At 43.7% G+C, this 25,281-nt stretch overlaps 1 long non-coding RNA gene across 1 annotated transcript in view; it reads right to left on the bottom strand.

The window, feature by feature from the left end:
- Window positions 1-455: 455 nt before the first annotated feature.
- The window catches only part of LOC141165094 (uncharacterized), a 527,377-nt gene continuing 502,551 nt past the window's right edge, over window positions 456-25,281 (bottom strand). Inside the window, exon 3 of the long non-coding RNA XR_012251054.1 lies at window positions 456-1,172. This is a non-coding gene — a long non-coding RNA (uncharacterized lncRNA). The remainder of the gene's footprint in view (window positions 1,173-25,281) is intronic.

Here is a 25,281-nt window from a genome sequence, read left to right as displayed (position 1 = left end):
GCATAGTGCGAGAGACCGAAGATTCCATCATGAGCGGAGGGGAATATGAAGATGCGGTGAGGGCCAGATGGGTAGCGGTGAGTAGTGGAGGGGCTGGAGAGATAAGTGAAGGGTGAATATAAGGATTTTCTTTATTTTTTTACATATTATGTTTATTATGCTCTTAGGTCTAGAAAGATCCCAGAGCGTAATAATGGACAATAAATGGATAATAATGGACAATAAATGAATAATAATGGAGAATTACTTCTCCGCAAATTGAATTTCCTGGGAAAAAATGCGCAAACAGGCAAATTTGAATTTTGCCTGATCTGCTCATCTCTACAAGCTACCACTACAAGCAGAGGAATATGTTTAGTTATAGGTAACTCAACTGCCACATCTGCTCTGCACGTGGCCACATTCTGACACATTTACATGACAAAACTTGGATCCAAAACTTAGATCTTGACACATTTTCTTATAATAACACCAAAAAACACAGGATATTGGACAAAGTTGAAGAGGTCACATACTGAAAGTCCATATTTTTCCATAAATAGTAGTTATAAACTACAAGTAATTATTTAGTTACTACATGTTCTATCTCTTTTTACTACACCGGTGAAATAACAGTTAGATCTAACATGTGACAAGGAAATACGATATTTGCTAAATGAAATATTGAAATACTTAACAATGTACTGACGGCAAATATAAAGTTTAATTCTGATATGCCAGACTGAATTTTATAGACATGTTAAATTCAACAGAAGCTATTTCTTTACCAATTGTATGCCACAGGAGGTCTGGTCTTCAACAAAACACACACTGTACTTTAATTTCCACCAGCCTAATTCCACACATAAGGTATTACATATTTATGAGTTTATGAAACGTGTTTAACAATTCCCTTCACAAATCTTCTTTCTAGAACCAAAAATGTTTTTGAATGTAACACAGTATGAGAAAATTTTAATGAATCTTATGGTGAGCCGCAGAGCTTCTTTGAAGCCACATTGGAGTAAATTGCAATAGAAGGAGCTAAAGTCTTGCAAGTAGTCCAGTCCTCCATCTGACATTATCATGAAGGTGAAAATCTCCACAGGGACAATCAACCTGCTGGTGTTGGATCATCAAGCATTGGCAGCTGGAAGCAGTTTCCACGGAAACCATGCTGCTTGCCATTTTGGCTACAATGAAAAGAGAATAAGCCCAGTTTATAAATAATCTAAATTGATTAGCACATTAAAATGAGTAATGCAAAGTGCAGCTTTAATATAAAAATCATCATTTTTGAATAAGGCACATGAAACTGTATAGACAGCGCAAAACACAATTTAGAAAATAATATTTTCCCTATATTTATGCATTTATTTATGTATTGCTTGTTGTGGTTTTGATTAAATGTAAATTAATTGCAGTTGCAGCAATGAATATGAATGATTTAGTATTAAGACCCGCTATATATTAGACTAACCAACAGTCTAGTGTGTAAGGGGGCCTTCCGTCTTTACCCAAACAAATGTTGTCGGGGAGATAAGAATATGGCGCCATGCCTAATTTCGGACTGTTGATGCTTTTGTTCTTGGCAAGTTAAGTCGACGTCAGAGAAGTTTAGCAGCAGCTCTCTTATAGAGAACCCAAAAGGGTCTGCAGAGCAAGCGGTCCTGTGTATGGTGGAGTCAGGAGAGACAGCTGCTGGCCGAATGGTCAGCCACTATCCATTGTGTATGTGGCCCCTTACTCCTACATGAGTTTTACTTTTAACTGTCTGTTCTTTTTAATTTTATTAATTTTAAGGAAATGAAAACATGAGAAGCAACATCATGTAAAATAATTCATTTAATACGACCTTAACTTCTTGCCAACTCCTTCATGAATGTAGAAATACTTTCAAGGTTTAGGAAAAGTATGAAGTATTTCTTTGAATTACTTACTGCTTGCAAATTGCCTCTTCAGAGATGAAGAGGCCTTGAACTCTATAGCGCTACCTATTGGAAGCAGCAATCCTACAAGTAGGTGAACTCTATAGCGCCACCTATTGGAAGCAGCAATCGTACAAGTCACAATCGACCCTTTAACGAGTCTTGCAATATGACGTAGTGACTTGTGACTTGTAGGATTGCTTCTTCCAATAGGTGGCGCTATAGAGTTCACCTACTTGTAGGATTGCTGCTTCCAATAGGTGGCGCTATAGAGTTCAATTCCTCTTCATCTCTGAAGAGGCAATTTGCATATTAAATTTCCCAGAGGAGCATTGCTTGGCAAATAAGCCTCCTTACCTTGGCATGCTAGAGGCGGTATGTCACTCTCCACAAGGAGAAACGTTACCACTTAGACCTTACTGCTTGCAATAGTTAACTGCAGATTTGTGGATTAGTTGGCATAGTGGAATACACAGAGTGGAACCGATCCTGACAGTTACTGTTCTTCAGTCTTCTATGAGTTTTAGATGCAGATGCAAAGAGGGGGTTCACACAGCAGATCAAAGTGTGGAAAGGGGGAAAGCATCTTATTTTAATCTCCATGATAAAGAGAAGTATATGAAGGGAAGGCAGTATATAATATAAAATAGGAATAACACTGTGAAAAATGCGTGAAAGCTAGAGAAGACAACAGCATCCTGGACACACAGACCAGCACAGAATCAGCATGTATTACTGGGAGGGCCTTTACCTACCAGAGAGAAGTATGGAGCTAGGAGCAATTTAAAGTTTAAAAAAATAAAGATTGCAGTTTGTAACTTTTTAAAAACTAAAGTTAGCCATTAACATGTGAAAAAATATACGTAATTTTTCCATGTCATAGGTGTCCATAGCCTTTAAAACAAAATTCAGAACTATTCAAAAGGCTGTTTTCAGATGCATTGTGGGAGCTAAGTTGACATTAGAACAAAGCTGTTGACATAATTTGCTGCAAAGTGAGGATAAACCACTATCTATTTCCAAGATAATTAACAGAAATATAGCTAAGATCAGGCTAGGTTCACATGCATACAGTGGTTTCCTCCAAACTCTACGTCGGAGTTTCTGTTGGAATCCAATAAAAATTGCATTCCGATGCGAGCCCTGTCAGAGCACTGAAGGAGCAGTTCACTTGAATGAAACCGACAGAGTCACTGTAGATGTGGCACCCCAGGGGTCTGGTTTCCACAGTAACAGCAATGTTATGTCTGAGAGCAGGTGGGAGGTCTCTTGGTCAGGAATCCTATGCATGCCACACCTCCTGCCCAGTCCTGGGAGGGGAAGAACTTCCCCTATATAAACCTGGGGCTGAGGCAGGGTTAGGGAGTTCAGAGGGAGAGTTCAGCCAGGAGGGCTGACAGGGAGCTGTGGCTCCGGCTGGGCCCAGCTCCTGGGCCATGCCAGAAGTAGAGACAGAGAAGAGAAGCAGCTATGGGAAGAAACAACAGGAGCTCTGTGGGAGCAGTGTTACAAGGAGTCAGGGGCTGGCAGCTGCAGAGCTCGCCCTGACTGAGAAGATTTCTTACCGGACCCGGAGTCCGAGGCTGTGGGGACTAACTCCTACCCAGCAGCAGAATCCGTCAGGCAGGGGATTTCAGGTCCTCTGGCCAAGAAACCCGAAGGCACGGTCACACGCATGGGACCAGCACCGCCGTCGTGGAGCGGAAGCTACTAGAAGGCCCCGAGTCACCGGCCATACGGGTGAGCACCACACGGTACACTCAGGGACGTGGGCTACTTTTACCCGCCTCTAGCAAGGTAGCCAGAAGAGTACAGTTAGTTTGGGAGGCCTACAACTCCGCCTGGCCAGGGGAGATCCCATCTGCTCAAGGACTGACCAGGCCCCGACCGCTAGCCAGTACTCCGGGAGGGTCTATCTTTGTCACCAGTAAAGACCCTGAACTACACCGCATCGTCTCTGAGTGGTTCCTGCTACCCCCATCATCCACGTCGGCTGCCCTGAGGCCATACCCCTCCCGTTGGGGGTTATACTATCACGCTGCAAAATCCTACCACCGGCCTCAGCGGTCTGCCCTGCAGCAGCAGCTCCTTAGCTGTACTCAACGGGTGGCGTAGTCGTCCAACATCTACCGCTGATACAGCGCCACTTAGTCTGACTCCCTGGGCACGGACCGGATCACCGCCACGAGACTACAACCCTCAAAAGATCCGGCTCCGGGTAAGCTCCCGCGTGCGCAACGCAGCGCGACACAGGCCCAGGGGCGCGTCATAGACACTACGTTTTGGCAGTGTTCGTCTTATTCAGCCATATACAAAAACATGGCAAACTAGGAAGGAGGCCAGACGGACTTGGCCAGCTTCTTTCAGGTAAATGGCTCCGTCGAGGTTTCTGTTGAAATACTGCTTTTCGTAGGTTCTAATAGAAATCACATCATGGTCGACGAAGAGCACTGTATTAATGTGAACCTAGCCTTATTCAATTTACATGTACGCTATATCAGTATATAAGAGAGAGACGGATGTTTTTGTCTAGCAACCAACGGCATTGTGGGTTATAAATACTTTAGAGATAATTAATGTATAATTTATTGAGAAAGGTTGAACTTGATTGATCGGAGTCTTCTTCCATTTTATGAAACTTTTCAAATTTTAAAATGCTTTAAAAGTAGAATTTTGAATAAATTCTTAATTTTCCAGATTGCTGAAACTCCTGTTTCCAGATGCCCAAGGTTACTTAAGGTTACTCTTCCTATGCACTAGTAATGTAAATAGTCTAAAGCCAATCCTTAATTATGGATCAACAATCATTCTTCTCAGAGCTGATCATCAAATGGAATTTTTAAAGAAAATCTAGCCAAGGACAGTGGATTCTGAGTAAATCAAAAAGACATTGTGGAAAATCCACATCTCTCTCATTTCACAGACTTATTTGTAGAAATAGGGATTTCTCACTTTAGCAACGAACCATCTTAAACCGATTGGTTTTAGGAGCGCACATTTCTAATCCAGATTTTCGTCTACTAGAGAAGTGCCAAGAGCTTGCGGCAGTCCCAATTACTTGTCTGCTGTGTGATATCAGCAAAAATATATGAACATAAAAGCCAAGCCTTCCAAACTGCATGTGCTTACCTGTATATTAACTCTATCACATAAGAAAGAAAATATAGAACACTTACAAATGAAATCAATATAAAAATAATGAAACTTTGGATATTCCTAGTAAAGCTTTACTTCTCAAAGGAAGAGCCCTCTTTGCTATTGTATTCTAATGTAGCAATTTGTCATTTTAATGATACATTTATTGCTGTGGTTTATAGTCCCTCGCCCCATATCATCTATATCTTACGTGAGAAGGCCGCTGCTCCACAGGGAATCCCAGCATGCCGCATGGTAGAGACAGGGAGGGGATGTCTGTCTGCTGGGTTTGTGTTATATAGTCAGTATGATCAGAACCCTGGCACAACTTGCTGTGTAATTACATGTTTCACATAAGTGTGTTAACCCCAAAGGAAATGCAGCTTCGAGCCTATTTGGAGAGGAGAATTTATGAAGAGTAGAGGTAAAAGGTCAGAACATAACCCACTTCTCCTTCTTTTAGGATTCATGATAATTGCTGCACAGGACAATTTGCATGAGGTATGGGAAGTCAATTCTTGCCTTACATGTTACAGAACAGAGTCTGGGTGGAGGAAAACGGCATTGGAGGGACACAAAGACGTTCCATGTTTATTCATCAGCTGTGATCAGAAATAAGTGAATGTCCACAAAGATTAAATTATGATTAAAATAGTACTTTCACAGTAAAATGTGCAATTACATTACACAAGATAGGAAACAAGCACGCAAATGTTCCATTAAATGAGGAAGATGTACAGTCCTTGTTCTATTAAGAAGGGATACAAGATAAAGTCTCAGTATACTTGCTAGTGGTATTGGCTTGTGAACAGGACAATGGACATTCAATAACGAAGAGAAGACAATCCAGTGTTTCTTTGCTATTGTAATGTTTTTAGGGCTAATTTAAGAGGTTATCAATGGGCCTAAGCAGGCACACGAACATATTTTTGCATTACACCTTTTTGATTACTGCAAACGGAAACACTATATAGAGATGCATAAGATCTGCTAAGTAGTCTGCATGTGTCCACAAAAATATACTATAAAAAACATTAGCATGGACATGACCAAAGTGTACAGTATATATATAAATAAATATATACATAATTTTTTTTTTCTTTGTTGGAGATACCCCAATTAAATCCATTCAAACATACAGACAGCACGTTACTCCTGTTAATGGTCAGACACACTGAATTAATGCAACAAAGCTTTCTATTGACACCCTAAAACATTATGCTACCACGTTTAACCCTACAATAGTTAAAAATTAGTTTGATAGGATTGTTTTCAATTAGCGATGTATGCTTACTTTTGTGAATGGGGCTAAGCTGCAGTTCCAGACATAGCCAGCCATCCTTGTATGTTGCCGTGCCAGCTAAAGCATTGAACTTGTTCTGCTGATCATAGGTGCCCCTACAGACAGTCCCTACACTGCTCAAAAAAATAAAGGGAACACTCAAATCCTAGATCTGAATGAATGAAATATTCTCATTGAAAACTTTGTTCTGTACAAAGTTGATTGTGCTGACAACAAAATAACACCAAAATCATCAATGGAAATCTAATTTATTAACCAATGGAGGCCTGGATTTGCAGTCACTCCCAAAGTTAAAGTGGAAAAACACACTACAAGCTGATCCAACTTTGATGTAATGTCCTTAAAACAAGTCAAAATGAGGCTCAGTATTGTGTGTGGTCTCCACGTGCCTGTATGACCTCCCGAATATGCCTGGGTATGCTCCTGATGAGGGTGCGGATGGTCTCCTGTGGGATCTCCTTCCAGACCTGGACTAAAGCATCCACGAACTCCTGCACAGTCTGTGGTGCAATGTGACGTTGGTGGATGGAGCAAGACATGATGTCCCAGATGTGCTCAATCGGATTCAGGTCTGGGGAACGGGCGGGCGAGTCCACAGCTTCAATGCCTTCATCTCGCAGGAACTGCTGACACACTCCAGCCACATGAGGTCTGGCATTGTCTTGCATTAGGAGGAACCCAGGGCCAATCGCACCAGCATATGGTTTCACAAGGGGTCTGAGGATCTCATCTCGGTACCTAATGGCAGTCAGGCTACCTCTGGTGAGCACATGGAGGGCAGTGCGGCCTTCCAAAGAAATGCCACCCCACACCATTACTGACCCACTGCCAAACTGGTCATGCTGAAGGATGTTGCAGGCAGCAGATCGCTCTCCACTGCGTCTCCAGACTATGTCACGTCTGTCACATGTGCTCAGTGTGAACCTGCTTTCAACTGTGAAGAGCACAGGGCGCCAGTGGCGACTTTGCCAATCCTGGTGTTCTGTGGCAAATGCCAAGCGTCCTGCACGGTGTTGGGCTGTGAGCACAACCCCCATCTGTGAATGTCGGGCCCTCATACCACCCTCATGGAGTCGGTTTCTAACCGTTAGTGCAGACACATGCACATTTGTGGCCTGCTGGAGGTCATTTTACAGGGCTCTGGCAGTGCTCCTCCTGTTCCTCCTTGCACAAAGGCAGAGGTAGAAGTCCTGCTGCTTGGTTGTTGCCCTCCTACGGCCCCCTACACGTCTCCTGGTGTACTGGCCTGTCTCCTGGTAGCGCCTCCAGCCTCTGGACACTATGTTGACAGACACAGCAAACCTTTTAGTCACAGCTCGCATTGATGTGCCATCCTGCATGAGCTGCACTATCTGAGCAACTTCTGTGGGTTGTAGAGTCCGTCTCATGCTACCACGAGTGTGAAAGCACAACCAACATTCTAAAGCGACCAAAACATCAGCCAGAAAGCATTGGTACTGAGATGTGGTCTGTGGTCCCCACCTGCAGAACCACTCCTTTATTGAGTGTGTCTTGATAATTGCCAATAATTTCCATCTATTGTCTATTCTATTTGCACAATAGGATGTGAAATTGATTGTCAATCAGTGTTGCTTCCTAAGTGAACAGTTTGATTTCACAGAAGTTTGACTTACTTGGAGTTATATTCTGTTTAAGTGTTCCCTTTATTTTTTTGAGCAGTGTATATTGACAGCTTCCTAGATATGGGCTATCAATAGAGATGAGTGGATTAGGCAAAATTTGAATTCGCCTTTTCTCATGGCTTTACCCTGGAAATTGAATTAGCAAATAAGTTATTCTCTGAATATTTAATTTCCCTAATTATGCTCTGCAGTTTCTCCATACTCCTTAGCATAATTAATGCAAAGCCGAGACTTCTGGCTCTGATGAGGCCCACGAGGGCTCTATTCAATCACACAAAAGGTCAAGATGTCATGCCCATGACATGGGCTGCGACCTTTCACGCTCATGTGTAGAACTGGCCCATGCCTCATTAGAGCCAGAAGTCCAGACCTAGTGTATGACGGTGGTGGGTGTGAACCCACTATGCCACTGACCAGGCTTACCCTGGGGGGCATAACAAAGTAACTAGCTGGTCTTCCCTAGAGCCTCTGATGGTGAGGATAGACTTGGGCCATTAGTAGTGACCAGGTGCCACTCCAGGGCAGTCACCGGACCTGTAACAGCTGACCTACAGGTCAAGGCAGAAATACGAGGCACACAGGACAAACGAAGAGACATGGTTAGAAAGTCCAAGGTCCAAGAATCAAAATACAAAGCCAGGATCAGGAGCGGAGAGATCAGACAAAATGAGAGAACAAGAAGGGTCAGTAACAGGAGAGTCAGAACAAACCTGCACCTTGAAAGACTACTAAAGACAGACAGAAACTAAGAATCTAAATTCAGGCAAGATGCGGAGGGAGGAGCTACCTATTATATCCTCCCTAAAACCAGGTGAAAACTCTCCAGCCACATAAGGATGCATTAGTGCTGGGAGTGCTTCAAAAGACAGATCAGCGCAATGGCCTGACACTGACAGGAACAGAGTGGTGAACGCAGGTGGGAAGGCATGCGAGTTACCGGTGTGACAAAGTGTGAGAGGCCTGGGGATTTCAGCATGAGTAATGATGATCAGAAGATGCCATGAGGACCAGACAGGAGACAGTGAGGTTAGCAGTAAGGAGAGTAAGTATTTTTCTATTTTTTAACCTTTTAATGGCCCATTATTGTTCAGGAAAATGCTGAGCAAATTACTAATAATACCATAATGTACTAAAGGATTTAAATTTCAATATTAGGTAACGCTTGTCTTTTGTACTTTATAAATCTTCTCAAAGTTACCATTGCAATTTTATAATATTCTTTCATTGTCATACTATAAAGACTTTATTTCAGGCTTAACGTTCTCCCAGGATTCAGGTGACTTCAATCTGGCAGAGGAGTTCCATGCACCACTAGTGAGCTTTTGTACTTCCTCGGTTTAGCTTCCCACCAATTGGCTGAATTTTATCTATTCTTTTGACTTGATAACGATCGGATGTGGCTGAAATGTTGCCATGTGTGGGACACCAGACCAGCCTCCAGGTCAGTGGTATCTGACGGCTAGACGGGAGGCCCGTAAATCTTTCACGTTCCGACACTTAATCTGTCAGGGCTAGCGCAACGTCATCTGTGCGACGTGATGCACAGATGACGTCAAGCCAGAACTGGCTAATCAAAAGCTGCAACATGGACGCTGGAAGGAAAAAGATTTGCAGGCCTCCCATCTAGCCGCTAGATATCACTGACCCAGGTGCTGGATCGGAGACACGGGAATCAATCTTTTCATCTCTAGCAGCCAACCTTTCAATACCAACTAAAGACTGGCTTAAAGAAAGAAACAGGAAAAATTAGTTGGCTGCATCTAAAGAAATGATCTAATATAGTGAATTATTTATGTGAATAAATGTATTGGTGTTCATATTAGTTCTGGATTGTTTGTGTTCCTTTTTTCTTCTAAAGACTGGCTGAATTTTATTTTAGCCATTAACTGGCTAATGAGCCCCAGACATTCCCCTGTTCATTGATACAAGAAAGTGAAATTGTTTTGAACCTTTTAAAAAGTTCTATTAGTCCCTCAAAATAAACAATCAGTGGCACAGACAGGTAACCCATAGTCTATAAAATCCAATACCAATGCAGTAGCGCAAACTCACATAGGGAATTAAAAAGCTTTATGCTGTACATATACATTTGTAATGGACAATCTTCTTTGCTTCAAAATAAGTAGGCATATGGGAGATATATGGAAAGAAAATATGCTAGGAGATGTGAAAGAAGAAAAGAGAATGTATAACTAGTCCCTTATATCTCCTTGTAACATGAGTTTGAATGAAGACATGATGCTGGATTGCTACAATTTCTTATTAACTAGCATCATTGCTACATTGTAATCTGCAGGTTGTGTAATTAAAGAATCTCTTGAGCATTATGCATGAAAGACAAATTATAATGTAAAAGTTAATGAAATTCTATAGTATTCATGAATGCTTTAATTGGTTCATAGATACTGAGAACTGCTTTCAGCCATAAGGTTATATTTGATTTATTAAGGTTTGCAGGAACGTAATGGTATTTTATACTGTTCTACAGCATATACATTCAACCATTGCTGCATAACTTTGTTAGTTCTTCTGTTTCCTATATACACTGCTCAAAAAAAATAAAGGGAACACTCAAATAACACATCCTAGATCTGAATGAATGAAATATTCTCATTGAATACTTTGTTCTGTACAAAGTTGAATGTGCTGACAACAAAATCACACAAAAATCATCAATGGAAATCAAATTTATTAACCAATGGAGGCCTGGATTTGGAGTCACCCCCAAAATTAAAGTGGAAAAACACACTACAAGCTGATCCAACTTTGATGTAATGTCCTTAAAACAAGTCAAAATGAGGCTCAGTATTTTGTGTGGCCTCCACATGCCTGTATGACCTCCCTACAATGCCTGGGCATGCTCCTGATGAGGTTGCGGATGGTCTCCTGTGGGATCTCCTCACAGACCTGGACTAAAGCATCCGCCAACTCCTGGACAGTCTGTGGTGCAATGTAACGTTGGTGGATGGAGCGAGACATGATGTCCCAGATGTGATCAAACGGATTCAGGTCTGGGGAACGGGCAGGCCAGTCCATAGCTTCAATGCCTTCATCTTGCAGGAACTGCTGACACACTCCAGCCACATGAGGTCTGGCATTGTCCTGCAGTAGGAGGAACCCAGGGCCAACTGCACCAGCATATGGTCTCACATGGGGTCTGAGGATCTCATCTCGGTACCTAATAGCAGTCAGGCTACCTCTGGCGAACACATGGAGGGCTGTGCGGCCCTCCAAAGAAATGCCACCCCACACCACTACTGACCCATTGCCAAACCGGTCATGCTGAAGGATGTTGCAGATCGCTCTCCACTGCGTCTCCAGACTCTGTCACGTCTGTCACATGTGCTCAGTGTGAACCTGCTTTCATCTGTGAAGAGCACAGGGCGTCAGTGGCGACTTTGCCAAACCTGTGAGCACAACCCCCATCTGAGGACGTTGGGCCCTCATACCACCCTCATGGAGTCCATTTCTAACCGTTTGTGCAGACACATGCACATTTGTGGCCTGCTGGAGGTCATTTTGCAGGGCTCTGGCAGTGCTCCTCCTGTTCCTCCTTGCACAAAGGCGGAGGTTGCTGCTCTGCTGCTGGGTTGTTGCCCTCTTACGGCCCCCTCCACGTCTCCTGGTGTACTGGCCTGTCTCCTGGTTGCGCCTCCAGCCTCTGGATACTACGCTGACAGACACAGCAAACCTTCTTGCCACAGCTCGCATTGATGTGCCATCCTGGATGAGCTGCACTACCTGAACAACTTCTGTGGGTTGTAGAGTCCGTCTCATGCTACTACGAGTGTGAAAGCACAACCAACATTCAAAAGTGACCAAAACATCAGCCAGAAAGCATTGGTACTGAGATGTGGTCTGTGGTCCCGACCGGCAGAACCACTCCTTTATTGAGTGTGTCTTGATAATTACCAATAATTTCCTTCTGTTGTCTATTCCATTTACACAACAACATGTGAAATTGATTGTCAATCAGTGTTGCTTCCTAAGTGGACAGTTTGATTTCATAGAAGTTTGATTTACTGGGAGTTATATTCTGCTGTTTAAGTGTTCCCTTTATTTTTTTGAGCAGTGTATTTTATAATGCACAGATTTATATATGAAAACAACTGTTTTCTCATACCACCTAACATTAATATGAACTAATATAGCACTTTTCCAGTTTGTGCTTTGCATGGTTCCTTTGAATTGTATACAATAATAGAATATAAATTAACATTATCATAGTATTCAGATATGGTGGAAAAATAGCTGCATGGGACTCTGTTACAAACTGCTTGTTACAGAGTGCGGTTAATCAACGCTCAATGTTAGTTCTTACTGTCTGCAGACTTTGACAAAACTGTCCCACTGCCACCTTTTTTTTTTAAATAAAGGATTTTGTAACCTTTGTGCACATTGCAAGAACTGATATTTACAGTGCTTAAAATACCAAAGACAAATCCTTCCCCCTAATTAAATATTTCTAGAGGGATACAAATCAAGTTTTACTTTATGGTATGTAGAGAGTAAGCTGAGCAGTATGCTTAGACACAATATATTATTAAAGTGGTTCTCTTTGGTATTTTTAAGATGCCAGTCTCTTTGTGACTGCAAACTTTTGAATCCTCACATCGTGCGCAATGTTTGATGTGAGGATTGTCAGGTGCCTGGAGTGGCTGGCGCGTGACCGCAAGTTTGTGATCATACGCCGACTAGATAGGTGCAGCCTGGCCTGATACACTTGCATTGAGACGGAATGTGGACGGAAGTATATGCAGTGCGCGCAATGTGAGTATTCACAAGAGTGACTGAAGACTTGTAGCTTAAGACCGGACAACTCCTTTAATCAGAATATTATGTAAACAAGAAGTAGATATTTGGAAGGTAACAAGTGATTTTTAACCCCTTTACGACCAGTGACGGACATAGCACGTCATGAGTGGATGTCAGTTACACCACCCTGATGTGCTATGCCAGTCATGACTTTGAACTTTGTTTTCGAGCGATCGCAACATTCAAGAGGCAGGCAGAGCCCCCGTGATGATGTCACGATCGTTGCCATTGTGACCTGGGTCATCAAGCTATGGAAAGCTTCTGAGACCATGCTCAAAGCATGGTGTCAGAAGCTTTCTTCACAGGCATTAAAATGCATTATACCTGTGAAAAAAAGGGAAAAAAGAGAAAGTTCCATAGAGCGACTAAGTAAAAAAGTAAAAAAAAAAAGTAAACATTTTTGAAAATCTAAAAAAATAATGAAAAATATTACACTAATAAATACACATATGTAAAAAAAATAAAAAAAGTACACATATTTGTTATCACCGCATCCAGAACAACCCGATCTATAAACGCGTCACACTAGTTAACACCTTTAGTGAATGCTGTAAAAAAAAAACAAAGAAACCATGGCAAACTATGCTTTTTCATCATACCGCTGGAAAAAAGTGGAATAAAATGCGATCAAAAAGACGAATGTAAATAAAAATGGTATCGCTGAAAACATCATCTTGTCCTGCAAAAAAATAGCCGCCATATAGCTCCATCAATGAAAAATTAAAAAGTTACAGATCTCAGGATACAGCGATGCAAAAATAATTTCTTTTTCTATAAAAGTTTTTATTATGTAAAAGCGCGAAAACATAACAAAAAATTACATGAATGAGGTATCTCTGTAATTGTACTGACCATAAGAATAAAGCTGCCTTATCAATTTTACCACACGCAGAACGGCATAAAAAAATCCCAAAACAATTCCTGCATTACTGGTTATTGTTTATTCTGCCTCCCAAAAATCAGAATAGAAAGTAATCAAAAAATGTCATGTGCCCGAAAATGGTACCAATAAAAACGTCAACTCGTCCCACAAAAAAACAAGTCCTCAAATGATGCTGTCAGAAAAAACATGGAAAATTATAGCTCTCAAGATATGGTGATGCAAAAACTATTTTTTGCAAATAAAAAAAAGCGTCTTTCAGTGTGTGACAGCAGCCAAGCAGAAAAAAACGGATATAAATCTTGTATCGCTGCAATCACACTGACCCGAAGAATAAAGTAGTCTAATCACTTATACTGCACGAGGAACGGAGTAAAAAATAAATAAAACCAATTCTTCACCTGCTGTTCATTTGTTCATTCTGCCTCCATAAGATTGCAGTAAGGCTCGGCTCACATTTTTCCAGCGCTCTGCGCTGAGAGCTTACACTTGGGTTTCCATGTAACTCTCTGAAATAAGTAATTCAGACAGAATCCCCGCCAGACGATTCCCTATAATGAGCTAGATGGAGGCACTGTGAACGCTGTCTTATCTGTGATTAGACGGTGTCCTTTTTTTTAGGCGTGCATAAAAGTGCTATCCGCCACAGTTTTGTGCAACTCTGAAAAGCTGGATACCACGAATAGAAGCCAGAGTCCGGAGTAACTCTGCTGCCTCATTATATTTAATGAACCCGTCGGGGTTTCATCTGAATAATGTCATTCGCAGATTTAAATGGAAGCCCCGATATACAGGTGCTTCTCACAAAATTAGAATATCATCAAAAAGTGAATTTATTTCAGTTCTTCAATACAAAAAGTGAAACTCATATTATATAGAGTCATTACAAACAGAATGATCTATTTCAAGTGTTTATTTCGGTTAATGTTGATGATTATGGCTAACAGCCAATGAAAACACAAATGGCCTTTTCTTAACAATCCTTTCAAGGCTGCGGTTATCCCATTGTTTGTGCACCTTTTTCTACCACACTTTTTCCTTCCACTCATCTTTCCATTAATATGCTTCTTTAGCAATGACCTTTTGTGGCTTACCCTCCTTGTGGAGTGTGTTTAATAAAATTATGAATTTATTTGACTGTTATGAGTTATTCTTCAGTCCTGTGCAATCCTTAAGGGGTCTAGTTTCCAAAAAGGGGTCACTTGTGGGGTTTTTTGACTGGGTAGACACATCAGGGGCTGTCCAAACTGCTCTCGATTCCATCCATTTTTGCTTTCAAAAAGCAAACTGTGCTCTTTTCCTTTTGAGCCCTTCCATGCACCTAAACAGTGGTTTTCACCCACATATAGGGAATCAGCATACTCAGGAGAAATTGCTCAACAAATTTTGCAGTCCATTTTCTCTTGTTACCCTTGTAAAAATAAAAATTTGGGGCTAAAATAAAATTTTGGGGGGAAAAATTGGATTTTTTATTTTTTCACGCCTCTATATTATAAACTTCTGTGAAGCACTTGGGGGTTCATGGTGCTCACCACACATCTAGATACATTCCTTGAGGGGTCTAGTTTCTAAAATGGGGTCACTTGTGGGGGGTTTCCACTGTTTAGGCACATCAGGGGCTCTCCAAATGCGACATGGCGTCTGCTCTCGATTAAATCCATTTTTGCATTCAAAAAGTCAAACGGTGCTCCTTCCCTTCCGAGCCCTGCCATGCGCCCAAACAGTGGTTTTCACCCACATATGGGGTATCAGCATACTGAAGAGAAATTGTACAACAAATTAAAGTAACATTTTTGTAAAAAAAAAGTTAAATGTTAATTTTTCCTTTCACATTCCATTAACTACTGTGAAGCTCTTGAAGGGTTAATAAACTTCTTGAATGTGGTTTTGAGGACTTTGAGGTGTGCAGTTTTTAGAATTGTGTCACTTTTGGGTATTTTCTGTCATATAGGTCCCCCAAAGTCATTTCAAATGTGATGTGGTCCCTAAAAAAATGGTTTTGTAAATTTTGTTGTAAAAATTAGAAATTGCTGATCAATTTTTAACCCTTCTAACTTCCTTACAAAAAAGATGATGTTTCAAAAATTATGCTGATGTAAAGTAGACATTTGGGAAATGTTATTTATTAACTATTTTGTGTGACATAACTCTCTGGTTTAAGGCCATAAGGATTAAAATTTTGAAAATTGTGAAATGTTCAAAATTTTTGCCAATAATGATATTTTCACAAATAAATGCAAGTCATAGTGTACAGTTTTTACCACTATCATGAAGTACAATATGTCGCGATAAAATAATCTCAGAATCAGTGGGATCCGTTGAAGCGTTCCAGCGTTATTACCTTATAAAGCGACACCGGTCAGATTTTAAAAATGAGGCTTGGTCATTAACATACAAAGTGGCTCGATCCTTAAGGGGTTAATCAGAGATTGTAGAATACTACACCAATGAGCTCTGTTCCTTTAGTATATGGATGTAGGACAGTAATTTATTTGCATTATTGTTCAATGACAGGAAATACTAAGTAGAAGCCTATATTATATTACTAGTCTTTACTGGTGAAAGATGGACCATATGATAATTTATGTGAACAGCTAAAATAATAAAATAAAATAATAACGATGAAAAGAAATATTCTATATATGAATAAAGATACAAGAAGAAAAGAAGAAACAATCCCTTTTTGAATGTGGTTGATATTGTTGGAGTAATGCTTTTCCAATTCGGCTCATTATGTAGATATCTCTTCTTCACACATATTACGAAATCTTTCATGTGAAGGAAATAATGGATTTTAAAGCCGAGAATCTTACAACAGTCTAGAAAATGTCAATTAACTGTTCCATGCTAATTAAAAACATCCATGTATAGATAACAGAAATTAAATGTATGTTCTGGGTCATAAAGTGTGAATTGGATATATTATAAATGTAAGCAGTTCAAGCATCGCACGTTATATGCACAGCAGAAGACTGTAAATAATAGAAAATAAACCTTATACATTGTATGTGCATTTGAATCCATTATTAGGTAGCCTTCAGTGTACAACAACTTTTCTAATCCAGCATGTTTTGTGCATGCGTTCCAGTGTACTTTTCCTTACTAAATTGTTGTGCTAATCCTTAAAGTGTTTTGCAAGTCATGGCAGTCCCTGCTTCTTTACGTAAAGATAAAATTAGAATTTCAAATTCTGTTTCTGCATATGCCTGTGTAAATCCCAAGGACAGGGAAAACTAAAAAAAATAAAAAATTGACAAAAAAAAAGTTTTGCCCTTTTTAAGGAAAATAGGATCCTTATCAAAGAGATAAGTGGGGCCCCTTGCTCTCAGCATAAAAAATTAAATTCCCATATAAAATGACCACTCTGTGTTTAAATTATACTGTAGATATCAGATCTAATTAATATTGACTGTTTGACAGCTTTAATACATGTGAGGAATGCCTGTTTCTTACGCATTCCTCACATGTATTAAAGCTGTCAAACAGTCGCCAATCATGAGCGCGGAGTGACGAAAACATAACACCCGAGCACGCTGAAGATACTCGGTGAGCACCTGAGCATGCTCGCCGAGAGGGTTAACAGAACATACTCTCTCATCACTAGTTGCATCCCTAATTGATTGGCCAGCATCAGGGGAGAAAAGTAAACACTTATAGAGAAGTTTTGTGATATACATTTAGTTGGAATGTTGGTGCATAGAACAAAGATAAAAGCTTTTCCACAATCAATGGAGTAGGACCAGTTTAAATTAAAAAATCCACTGAAGGGTCCTCTTTAGGTGTATAAGTAGAGATTCTGTGACCTTGGATTCAGGGAGTAATGCTTATTAATTCACTTTTTGTATTTATTTCTTTATTTATATTCTTGTTTTATGAAATCCCCATTATTAGAATGTCTAAGCATGTACTCACTGGGGTAGATTTGAGGGAGGCTTGTAGTTTGGAAGCACAGGACAGCAGGTAGTAAGTTGGGTTACAGTTAGATGGAGGGTTAGAGGGAAGAGAGGCAGAGATGCTTGTCCTGATCTGACACATCCCAACAAGTATGCTAAGTTGGCCGATGAGTGGAATGTCAGTAGCACAACTCCAGTAAGACATGTCCTCAAAGCCAGGGTAGTGGCTGCTCCAGTAAGGAGGTAAATAGGAGCACAAGGCATGACAGACAAGTGAGGGATTCACAAATTAGGGCACCAGATAGGGCAATCTCTTACATCAACTGGGATTGTTGACAAATGACTGACCAGTCTCTCCTGTGTGTACATAGGAAGACACATGTCAATCACCTCTAGTAAGGCAGGGAGAAGCTTGGGACCGCATCTGGCTCCTCGAGTCTCTCCCTAGGATCCTATGCCAGCTCTTCAAACTACAGTACCTCAAAAAACCTGTTGGCGCATTTCAGAGTAAAACATATTTGGCTGTAATCAAGAAAATCGAGAAGCCAGACTCTGATGCATGCTGCCTGTGGCTTGGACAGCAATGATCGTATGTCACATTCCTTTTTAACATCTTCTTCGCTACAGTATTTACACAAGGAAACCCCATGAAAAATAATATGATCAATGTAGCGCCCCGAGGGTTCGGTTGCTACAGGGGTATTGCACCTCAACCAGAGGTGTGATATTCCACTCCCAGGTAAGGATGGAGTGTGGACCAGGGCTCTGTTAGCGGCACACATACATACACACACTCCTCATTTCCGGGGGACAGCTCGACGGTGCTCCCATTTATATATATGCAGGCACAGCTGACTATGTCCCTGGCTGGAGTGGGGAGGGGGGAGAGAACCCAGTGATGTAGGAGCAAAGGGGACGGTTTCTGGAGCATAGGAAGGAGCTCATTGGTTGCAGGTCACCTGAGCTCAGACACAGTAAAGTATATAAAAGGTGGGGGCCATCTTTGGAGTGAGTCAGTCAGTCAGAGCAGAAGGAGAGAGAGAGCTGACAGGGAGCTGCCTAGGGTGAAGGCCGGAGCCAGAAGGGAGAAGAGGAGAAGGAGAAGGAAGGAAGAAAGGTGGAGAGAAAGAGGAGTAGAAAGGCTCCAGAAACAAGAAGGCAGAAGGGACCCTAAGAACCCACGAGATATCGGGTGAAGGGTCAGGCAGAATAAGGGTACTGGATTCCCAAGTTGGTGGAGGTAAATTATCCCTCAGCCAAAGACCGGAGGTCGTGATCATCTATTGGTGCGACCCCCTGCTACACCCACTAGGAAGGCACCACATAGGGTCAGGGAAACCGGCGACAGGTTTCACCAAGAGAAGGCCCAAGGCAGCTGGACAGAAGAGTGGTCACTGGTGGGGCACGAGAGGCCAGAGAAAGGATAAAAGGGGGTCCTCTGCCATACTCCTGAATTGCCTGGGGGTTGACTGAGCTCCTCACCTGGTGGACGCAGCACGGCTCGGGCAGTCATTGCCGGCAGAAGTGACTCGGATAACAACTGTGAGTAAAAGACCCTGGACTGCATCACTGATTCTGTGTGATTTATGCTGCTTCTGCACCATCACCCCCAGCATCCTACTACACTGCCCTGGGGCTACACTCTTCCCGTGGGGAGTTATACTATCTCAGCTGCACACACCATCAGCCTCAGTGGACTGCCTTGCAGCGGCGGTTCATAATAGCCGCAATCCACGGGTGGCGTAGTCGGACATTAAATAAAACAAAACCCTATAAAAGACTGCCACTAGTTTGACCACCCTGAGCCACGGGACCGGGTCACCGCCACGGAGACTACAACCCCCAGAGACCCGGCTCCGGGTAACCCACATGCGTGCACGCGTGGCCCAGGGGGCGCATCAATCATGAATACCATACATTTTCCATTAAACGTCAAGTGCTTCAACCACAGAAATGTACAATGTTTCCTCAAAAACACTAAACCAAACAAATCCCGGATGGAATACACTCTCAGTACTGCAGGAATTGGGCAAAATGTTAGAGGGTTTTCTAAGAGATGCTATACTGGAGTATCTAGATAAGGATAACCTCATGACCCAATATCAACATGGGTTTATGAGGGATTAGGCTTGTGAAACTAATCTAATAAGCTTCTATGAGGAGGTAAGATCCAGACTCACCCAGGTAAGGCCGTGGATGTGGTTTATCTGGACCTTGCAAAGCCAGATAATACAGTGCCACATAAAATGTTAGTACATAAAATGAGAGTAATGGGACTAGGGAAAAATATGTAATTGGTTTAACAACTGGCTAAGTACTAGGAAATGAAGAGTGGTTATTAATGGCTCAAACTCTGATTGGGTCACAGTTAACAGTGGGATACCTCAGGGGTCAATATTGGGCCCTAATCTTATTTACATATTTATTAAATGGAATCTGTTAGTAGGTTTTTTTTTTGTTCAGGACAGTCAGGCTAATTTGTTTAACCCCACTTCCACCATTAATTGTCAGCTTGCTTGCTGACAATATACACAGGAAGCTACCAATCAGGGGTGTGGGATGGGGTAACACACAGCTTGGCATTCTAACCACTTATACATTTACAACAAAGAAAACAGGGATTCTATCAAAACTACACCGAGCAGTCCAGTAAGTGATAAATTGCTAGAATTAGGCTCTCTGCCCCTACATCATGCTAGTGACGCGCACAGAAAGATGGGGACACGACTCGGCGCCCAGGCCTTGCTGTTGCCTGACCTTGGGGGATGTCGCGGTGGTCGGCCCCCGGGCCCGTACCCTGGGGTTACTCTTAAAAAGGAAGAGGGGAAGTTATATGGGATAGGGAAAGTTCGTGACGCCACCTGTGGTGTCTGGTGAGGACCACCAGCGCTGCGTCAGTCATCTGAGGCCGGTGATCAGGCAGCTTAGTTGGTGCGGCTCCCCACAGGTGGAGCGGGGCCTCAGGGCAGTGTAGGAGAAGGGATGCAGGACAGAGGGGACCCAGCCGGGTCAGAGCAAGGATAGAAGAATAGGCACGCACACCGAAGTTCACTTCAGTACCTTTACTGGTGGTGTTTCAGGCATAATCCAGGGCACTGTAGGGTGAAGGGTGCATATCAGGACTCTCCCCAGTGAGCGGGTGTGGGGCCTCCTGTTTCTTGCCTTTTCCTGATAAGTTTATGACCTGCCTGGAGCTAGGCCTAACTTGGTCTCTGTCTTGCACCTGCTGACCTGGTGGTAGGGCCTTCCGTTGGGAGATCACACTTCCTTGGTCTCTTGGGCCTCCGTGACTCCTGACCCTGGTATAACAGTCAGCTTTTGGTGTTCCTGGGACATATAGTTCGCCAGGGGTTCCGGTTATTTCTGCTGGGCGTAGGAATCCCTGCAGACGCGGACCCGGTGTCCGGTAAATGGTCTTGGGGTGAGCTGGTTAAGCTCCTCTGCCCCCTATGTAGCTTGCTTACTCCACTCGCCTTCGGCCACGCTCGGGGCACTCACTAGGCTTCACACTGGCAGTAGGCCTCGCTACTCTTCATCGCTCTTTTGGCGTCGGCACGCCTTAGGCTCACTAATCTGAGCTCACTGAGTCTGAATTGACCTGACAACCTCTTTGGCTGCAGCAGACTGACTGACTGCCTAGCTCCACCTTCCCTATTTATATCCCTAACGAGCTGCCTCTGGTGGTCTGAGGTGGAAGGTGGAGGTGTGTGAATGCTATGAGGGCCTCTTGTGGAGGAATCCGTCCACGCACCCCTCTGGGATCTGTGGCACCAATGCGCAGCAGGGCGCCACATTCCCCCCTAGCAAAGCTCAGTACTCCCGGACTGAAGTAATTTTTATAACAACAATAACAATAACTCTTCCCTTTATGGGAGGCACTTTGCTTGAACGTTACATATAAAACATTATAAATAATAAATAGATATGTACAATACAATAAGCAACCTCAGAATTCAAGTCTCTTCCGGTGAGGTCCCCTGGCAGGATGTCCATCTGACAGGTTAGAGTACTTGGTAGCTTGAGGGACCTGTCCAAAGCAAACCCTCCACGTAGGCCCTGGGGTGGTTGCAGGGCATGGCGATCCTGAGTTGGACCTCCGCTTGTGCCACACCAGACAGGTTTTTGTTCTGAGGTCACCTAAAGGGGGCACTCCAGGGAGTACAATTATTTACAGCAACAGTTTTTGGGTTGCACATAGTCCTCAGCCACAAAGTTCTTTATGTACCCTTACGGGTAACTAGAGATAACAAGGGAAGTGTCCATATCACTTAGATTGTCCATTATAAGGCAAAACACAAGTTAAGGAATTCATACATGAAAATGCACAATATAATACCCCAAGGGCAACTATTTACACTGTCAGAGTTTCCTTCTTTATCCTCTGTATCTGACAGGGGTCTGACCTCGTGTGCTACGTGTCGATCTGCGTAGTACGGGAGTGTGGATGGTATGTGTGTCAACACCGTCTGCTACCCTGTCAGTGGGTAGATTGTAAAACTGCCTTAACCGCTCTATGGGACTGGCAAGTGTACCATTGGCTGGGCCTTCTTGCTCTGCTCCAACCGGGGATCCTTCTTCCGGGGATTCTTCTTGAGCAGGCTCTTCTGAAGCACTTACAGGTTCTACTTGCTGTGGAGGGTCTTCTGGCTGTTGAAAGAAGTGGATCACAGGTATTATTACTGCTCCTCCTAGTTGAGGCCAATCTGCCGGGAAATCTCCTAAGTCAGTATGGAGTACTGCTTCTTTAGGCTCCTCCGGTACGGTGAGAGGCACTTCTTCTTGGGGCTTTAGCAGGTCTGGACACAACTTCAGATGGTCTCTAGATACCATTGCAGTCGTTCTTCCTCCGTCTCTACTAATTAAGCAGGTCTTCCTATTATCGAATCTGGAGTTCAACACAGTGTAGGGTTCTCTCTCCAACTGGTCATCAAGTTTGTGGTTTCTCCTTTTACTCTTTAACACCACTTCTCCTGGTGTGAAGGGTTCTGTGGGTGCACTTTTATTGTAGTGGGCTTTCTGCTTGTCCCTTACCCGAGTGAGACTGTCTTCGACACAGGCCTGTACTCTTCTGTACTGCTCCTGTCTGGTCGTGTCCCAATCCTCAGTGGACATATCTGCTTCTGGTTCTACTACACCAAGCTCCAGGTCCATGGGCAACTTCCCGGGTCTGGCTCGCATGAGATATGCTGGAGTACAATTGGTGGAACTCACAGGTGTGTGGTTGTACAGATCTACCAGGTCAGGTAGTAGGTCTGGCCACTGATTTCTCTCCTCTAGTGGTAAGGTCTTCAGCAGGTCGATGACGATGTTATTCATCTTTTTACAGAAATCGTTGGTTTGGGGGTGGTACGGTGTAGTCCGAATCTTTTTACACTCATACAGATGGCAGTACTCCTTGAACAATTCGGCTTCAAAGGCTGGGCCTTGATCCGTCAGCACCTGCTCCGGCTATCCATGGGGCCTGCAGAAGTATGCCTGAAACGTCTTTGCCGCAGTTTCTGCCGTCAGGTCCTTGCCGGGGGCGACCACCAGGACCCGGGAGTAGTGATCCACCATGGTCAGGGCATAGGAATATCCTGACCTGCTGGGTGACAGCTTGACATGATCCGGGGCCACGATCTCCAAATGTCTAGTTGTCTTGATGGGTTGCAGGGGTGCCTTCTGGCTGCTGTAGTCTTTTCTTCTGAGGCTACAGGGTCCACAATTCCGGCACCACCTCTCAATGGAACTGCGCATTCCTACCCCATAAAACCGACATTTCAGCAGGGTTTCTAACTTCTTCCAGCCAAAGTGCCCCGCCTGATCGTGGTAGGCTTCCAACACCATCTGGATGTCTGTCTTGGGCACCACTATCTGCCATACCATCTCATGGGTTTTGGGGTTGACGCACCTCCGGCACAGCTTCTCCCTATAGATGAACAGCCAGCTCTTCTCATTCCACAGCTGCTTGGCTTGTAGAGACACATCCTTCTCCAGGGAGGGACCTTCCTGGGTTATCAGCTCTTTGATGCGGCTGACAACCGGGTCGCTGTCCTGGGTCTCCTTCCAGCTGTGGTGAGGCAGGGGGTTTAACAACTTACCGTGATGCCTCCTGGAGGATCGTTGCTCGTGGACCATTCCATTCCGATGAAAAGCAGGTAGTTCAATCTCCTCCAGGTCATCCACTTCTTCTTCAGTGTCCGACTGGTGAGGCATCCTGGACAGGGCATCGGCGTTGGCGTTATTGCGGCCCGCCCGGTACTTAATAGTGAATTGGTAGTTTGACAGCCTAGCCATCCATCGTTGTTCCATGGCTCCTAGCTTGGCTGTTTCTAGATGAGTCAAGGGGTTGTTATCAGTGAAGGCAGTGAACTTACTGGAGGCTAGGTAGTGCTTGAACCGCTCGGTGATGGCCCAGACCAGGGCCAGGAACTCCAACTTGAAGCTGCTATAGTTCTCTGGGTTCCTCTCGGTCGGGCGGAGCTTCCTGCTTGCATAGGCGATCACCTTTTCTCGGCCATTCTGCTTCTGACTTGGAACAGCTCCTAGTCCTTCGTTGCTGGCATCAGTGTACAGCAGGAATGGTTGGCTGTAGTCAGGATAGGCTAGGATCTCTTCGCCGGTCAGGATCCCCTTCATCACCTCGAAGGATTCAGCTTGCTCCTTACCCCACTGGAACGGGGGGCTTTTGCCTCTCCCGGACTGTCCTACCAGGAGATCTTGCAAAGGCGCCGCTTTCTTGGTATAGTCCTTCACAAACCTCCGGTAATACCCGACTAGTCCCAGGAACTGACGTACCTCCTTGAGGCTCTTCGGCACTGGCCATTTCTGGATGGCAGTGATCTTCTCCGGGTCTGGTGCTACTCCCTCTGGACTAACGATGTGCCCCAGGTACTGTACCTTTCGCTTGAGCAGGTGGCACTTTGAGGGCTTCAACTTCATCCCATATTGGGACAGCGACTCAAATACCTCTGCCAGGTGCTTCAAGTGGTCCTCATACTTTTAGAGTACACTATCACGTCATCCAGGTATAGTAGTACAGTCTCGAAGTTGCGGTGTCCCAGGTAGCACTCCATCAATCTCTGGAATGTTCCGGGGGTGTTGCAGAGTCCAAACGGCATACTATTGAACTCACAGAGTCCCATCGGGGTGGTGAAGGCCGTCTTCTCCCGATCCTCCTCAGCAACAGCTACTTGCCAGTACCCACTAGTGAGGTCAAGGGTGGAGAAGTAATTTGCAGACTTTAAGGCAGCCAGGGATTCCTCTATACGTGGTAAAGGGTATGCATCTTTATGTGTAATGCGATTTACTTGTCTGTAATCTACACACATTCTCATGCTTCCATCCTTTTTCCTGACTAGAACTAGGGGAGCTGCCCAGAGACTACAACTATCCCTTAATACCCCTGCCTTCTTCATGTCGTGCAACATCTCCTTCGCCTTCTGGTAGTGTGCTGGTGGTATAGGCCTGTAACGTTCTTTGATGGGTGGATGGTCACCTGTGGGGATATGGTGTTGAACCAACTTAATCCTCCCAAAATCAAGTGGGTGCTTACTGAATACCTGCGCGTATTCCTGAACCACCCTGTGTACACCCTGCTTCTGATGGGCAGGAGTGGTGTCTGTCCCAACATGTAGCTGTTGACACCAATCCTCCACCTGGGTTGCCGGGTCATTATCCTCCACTTCGTCTGGTGAGGTTAAGGACTCCGCCGTGTGTATGGAGT

Source organism: Phyllobates terribilis, unplaced genomic scaffold (assembly GCF_046119375.1).
Source record: "Phyllobates terribilis strain yellow unplaced genomic scaffold, ASM4611937v1 Scaffold_11__3_contigs__length_659146591, whole genome shotgun sequence".
Lineage (NCBI taxonomy): Eukaryota > Metazoa > Chordata > Amphibia > Anura > Dendrobatidae > Phyllobates > Phyllobates terribilis.
Note: the sequence above shows the minus strand (reverse complement) of the source record. Positions and strands in the feature narration are given on the sequence as shown.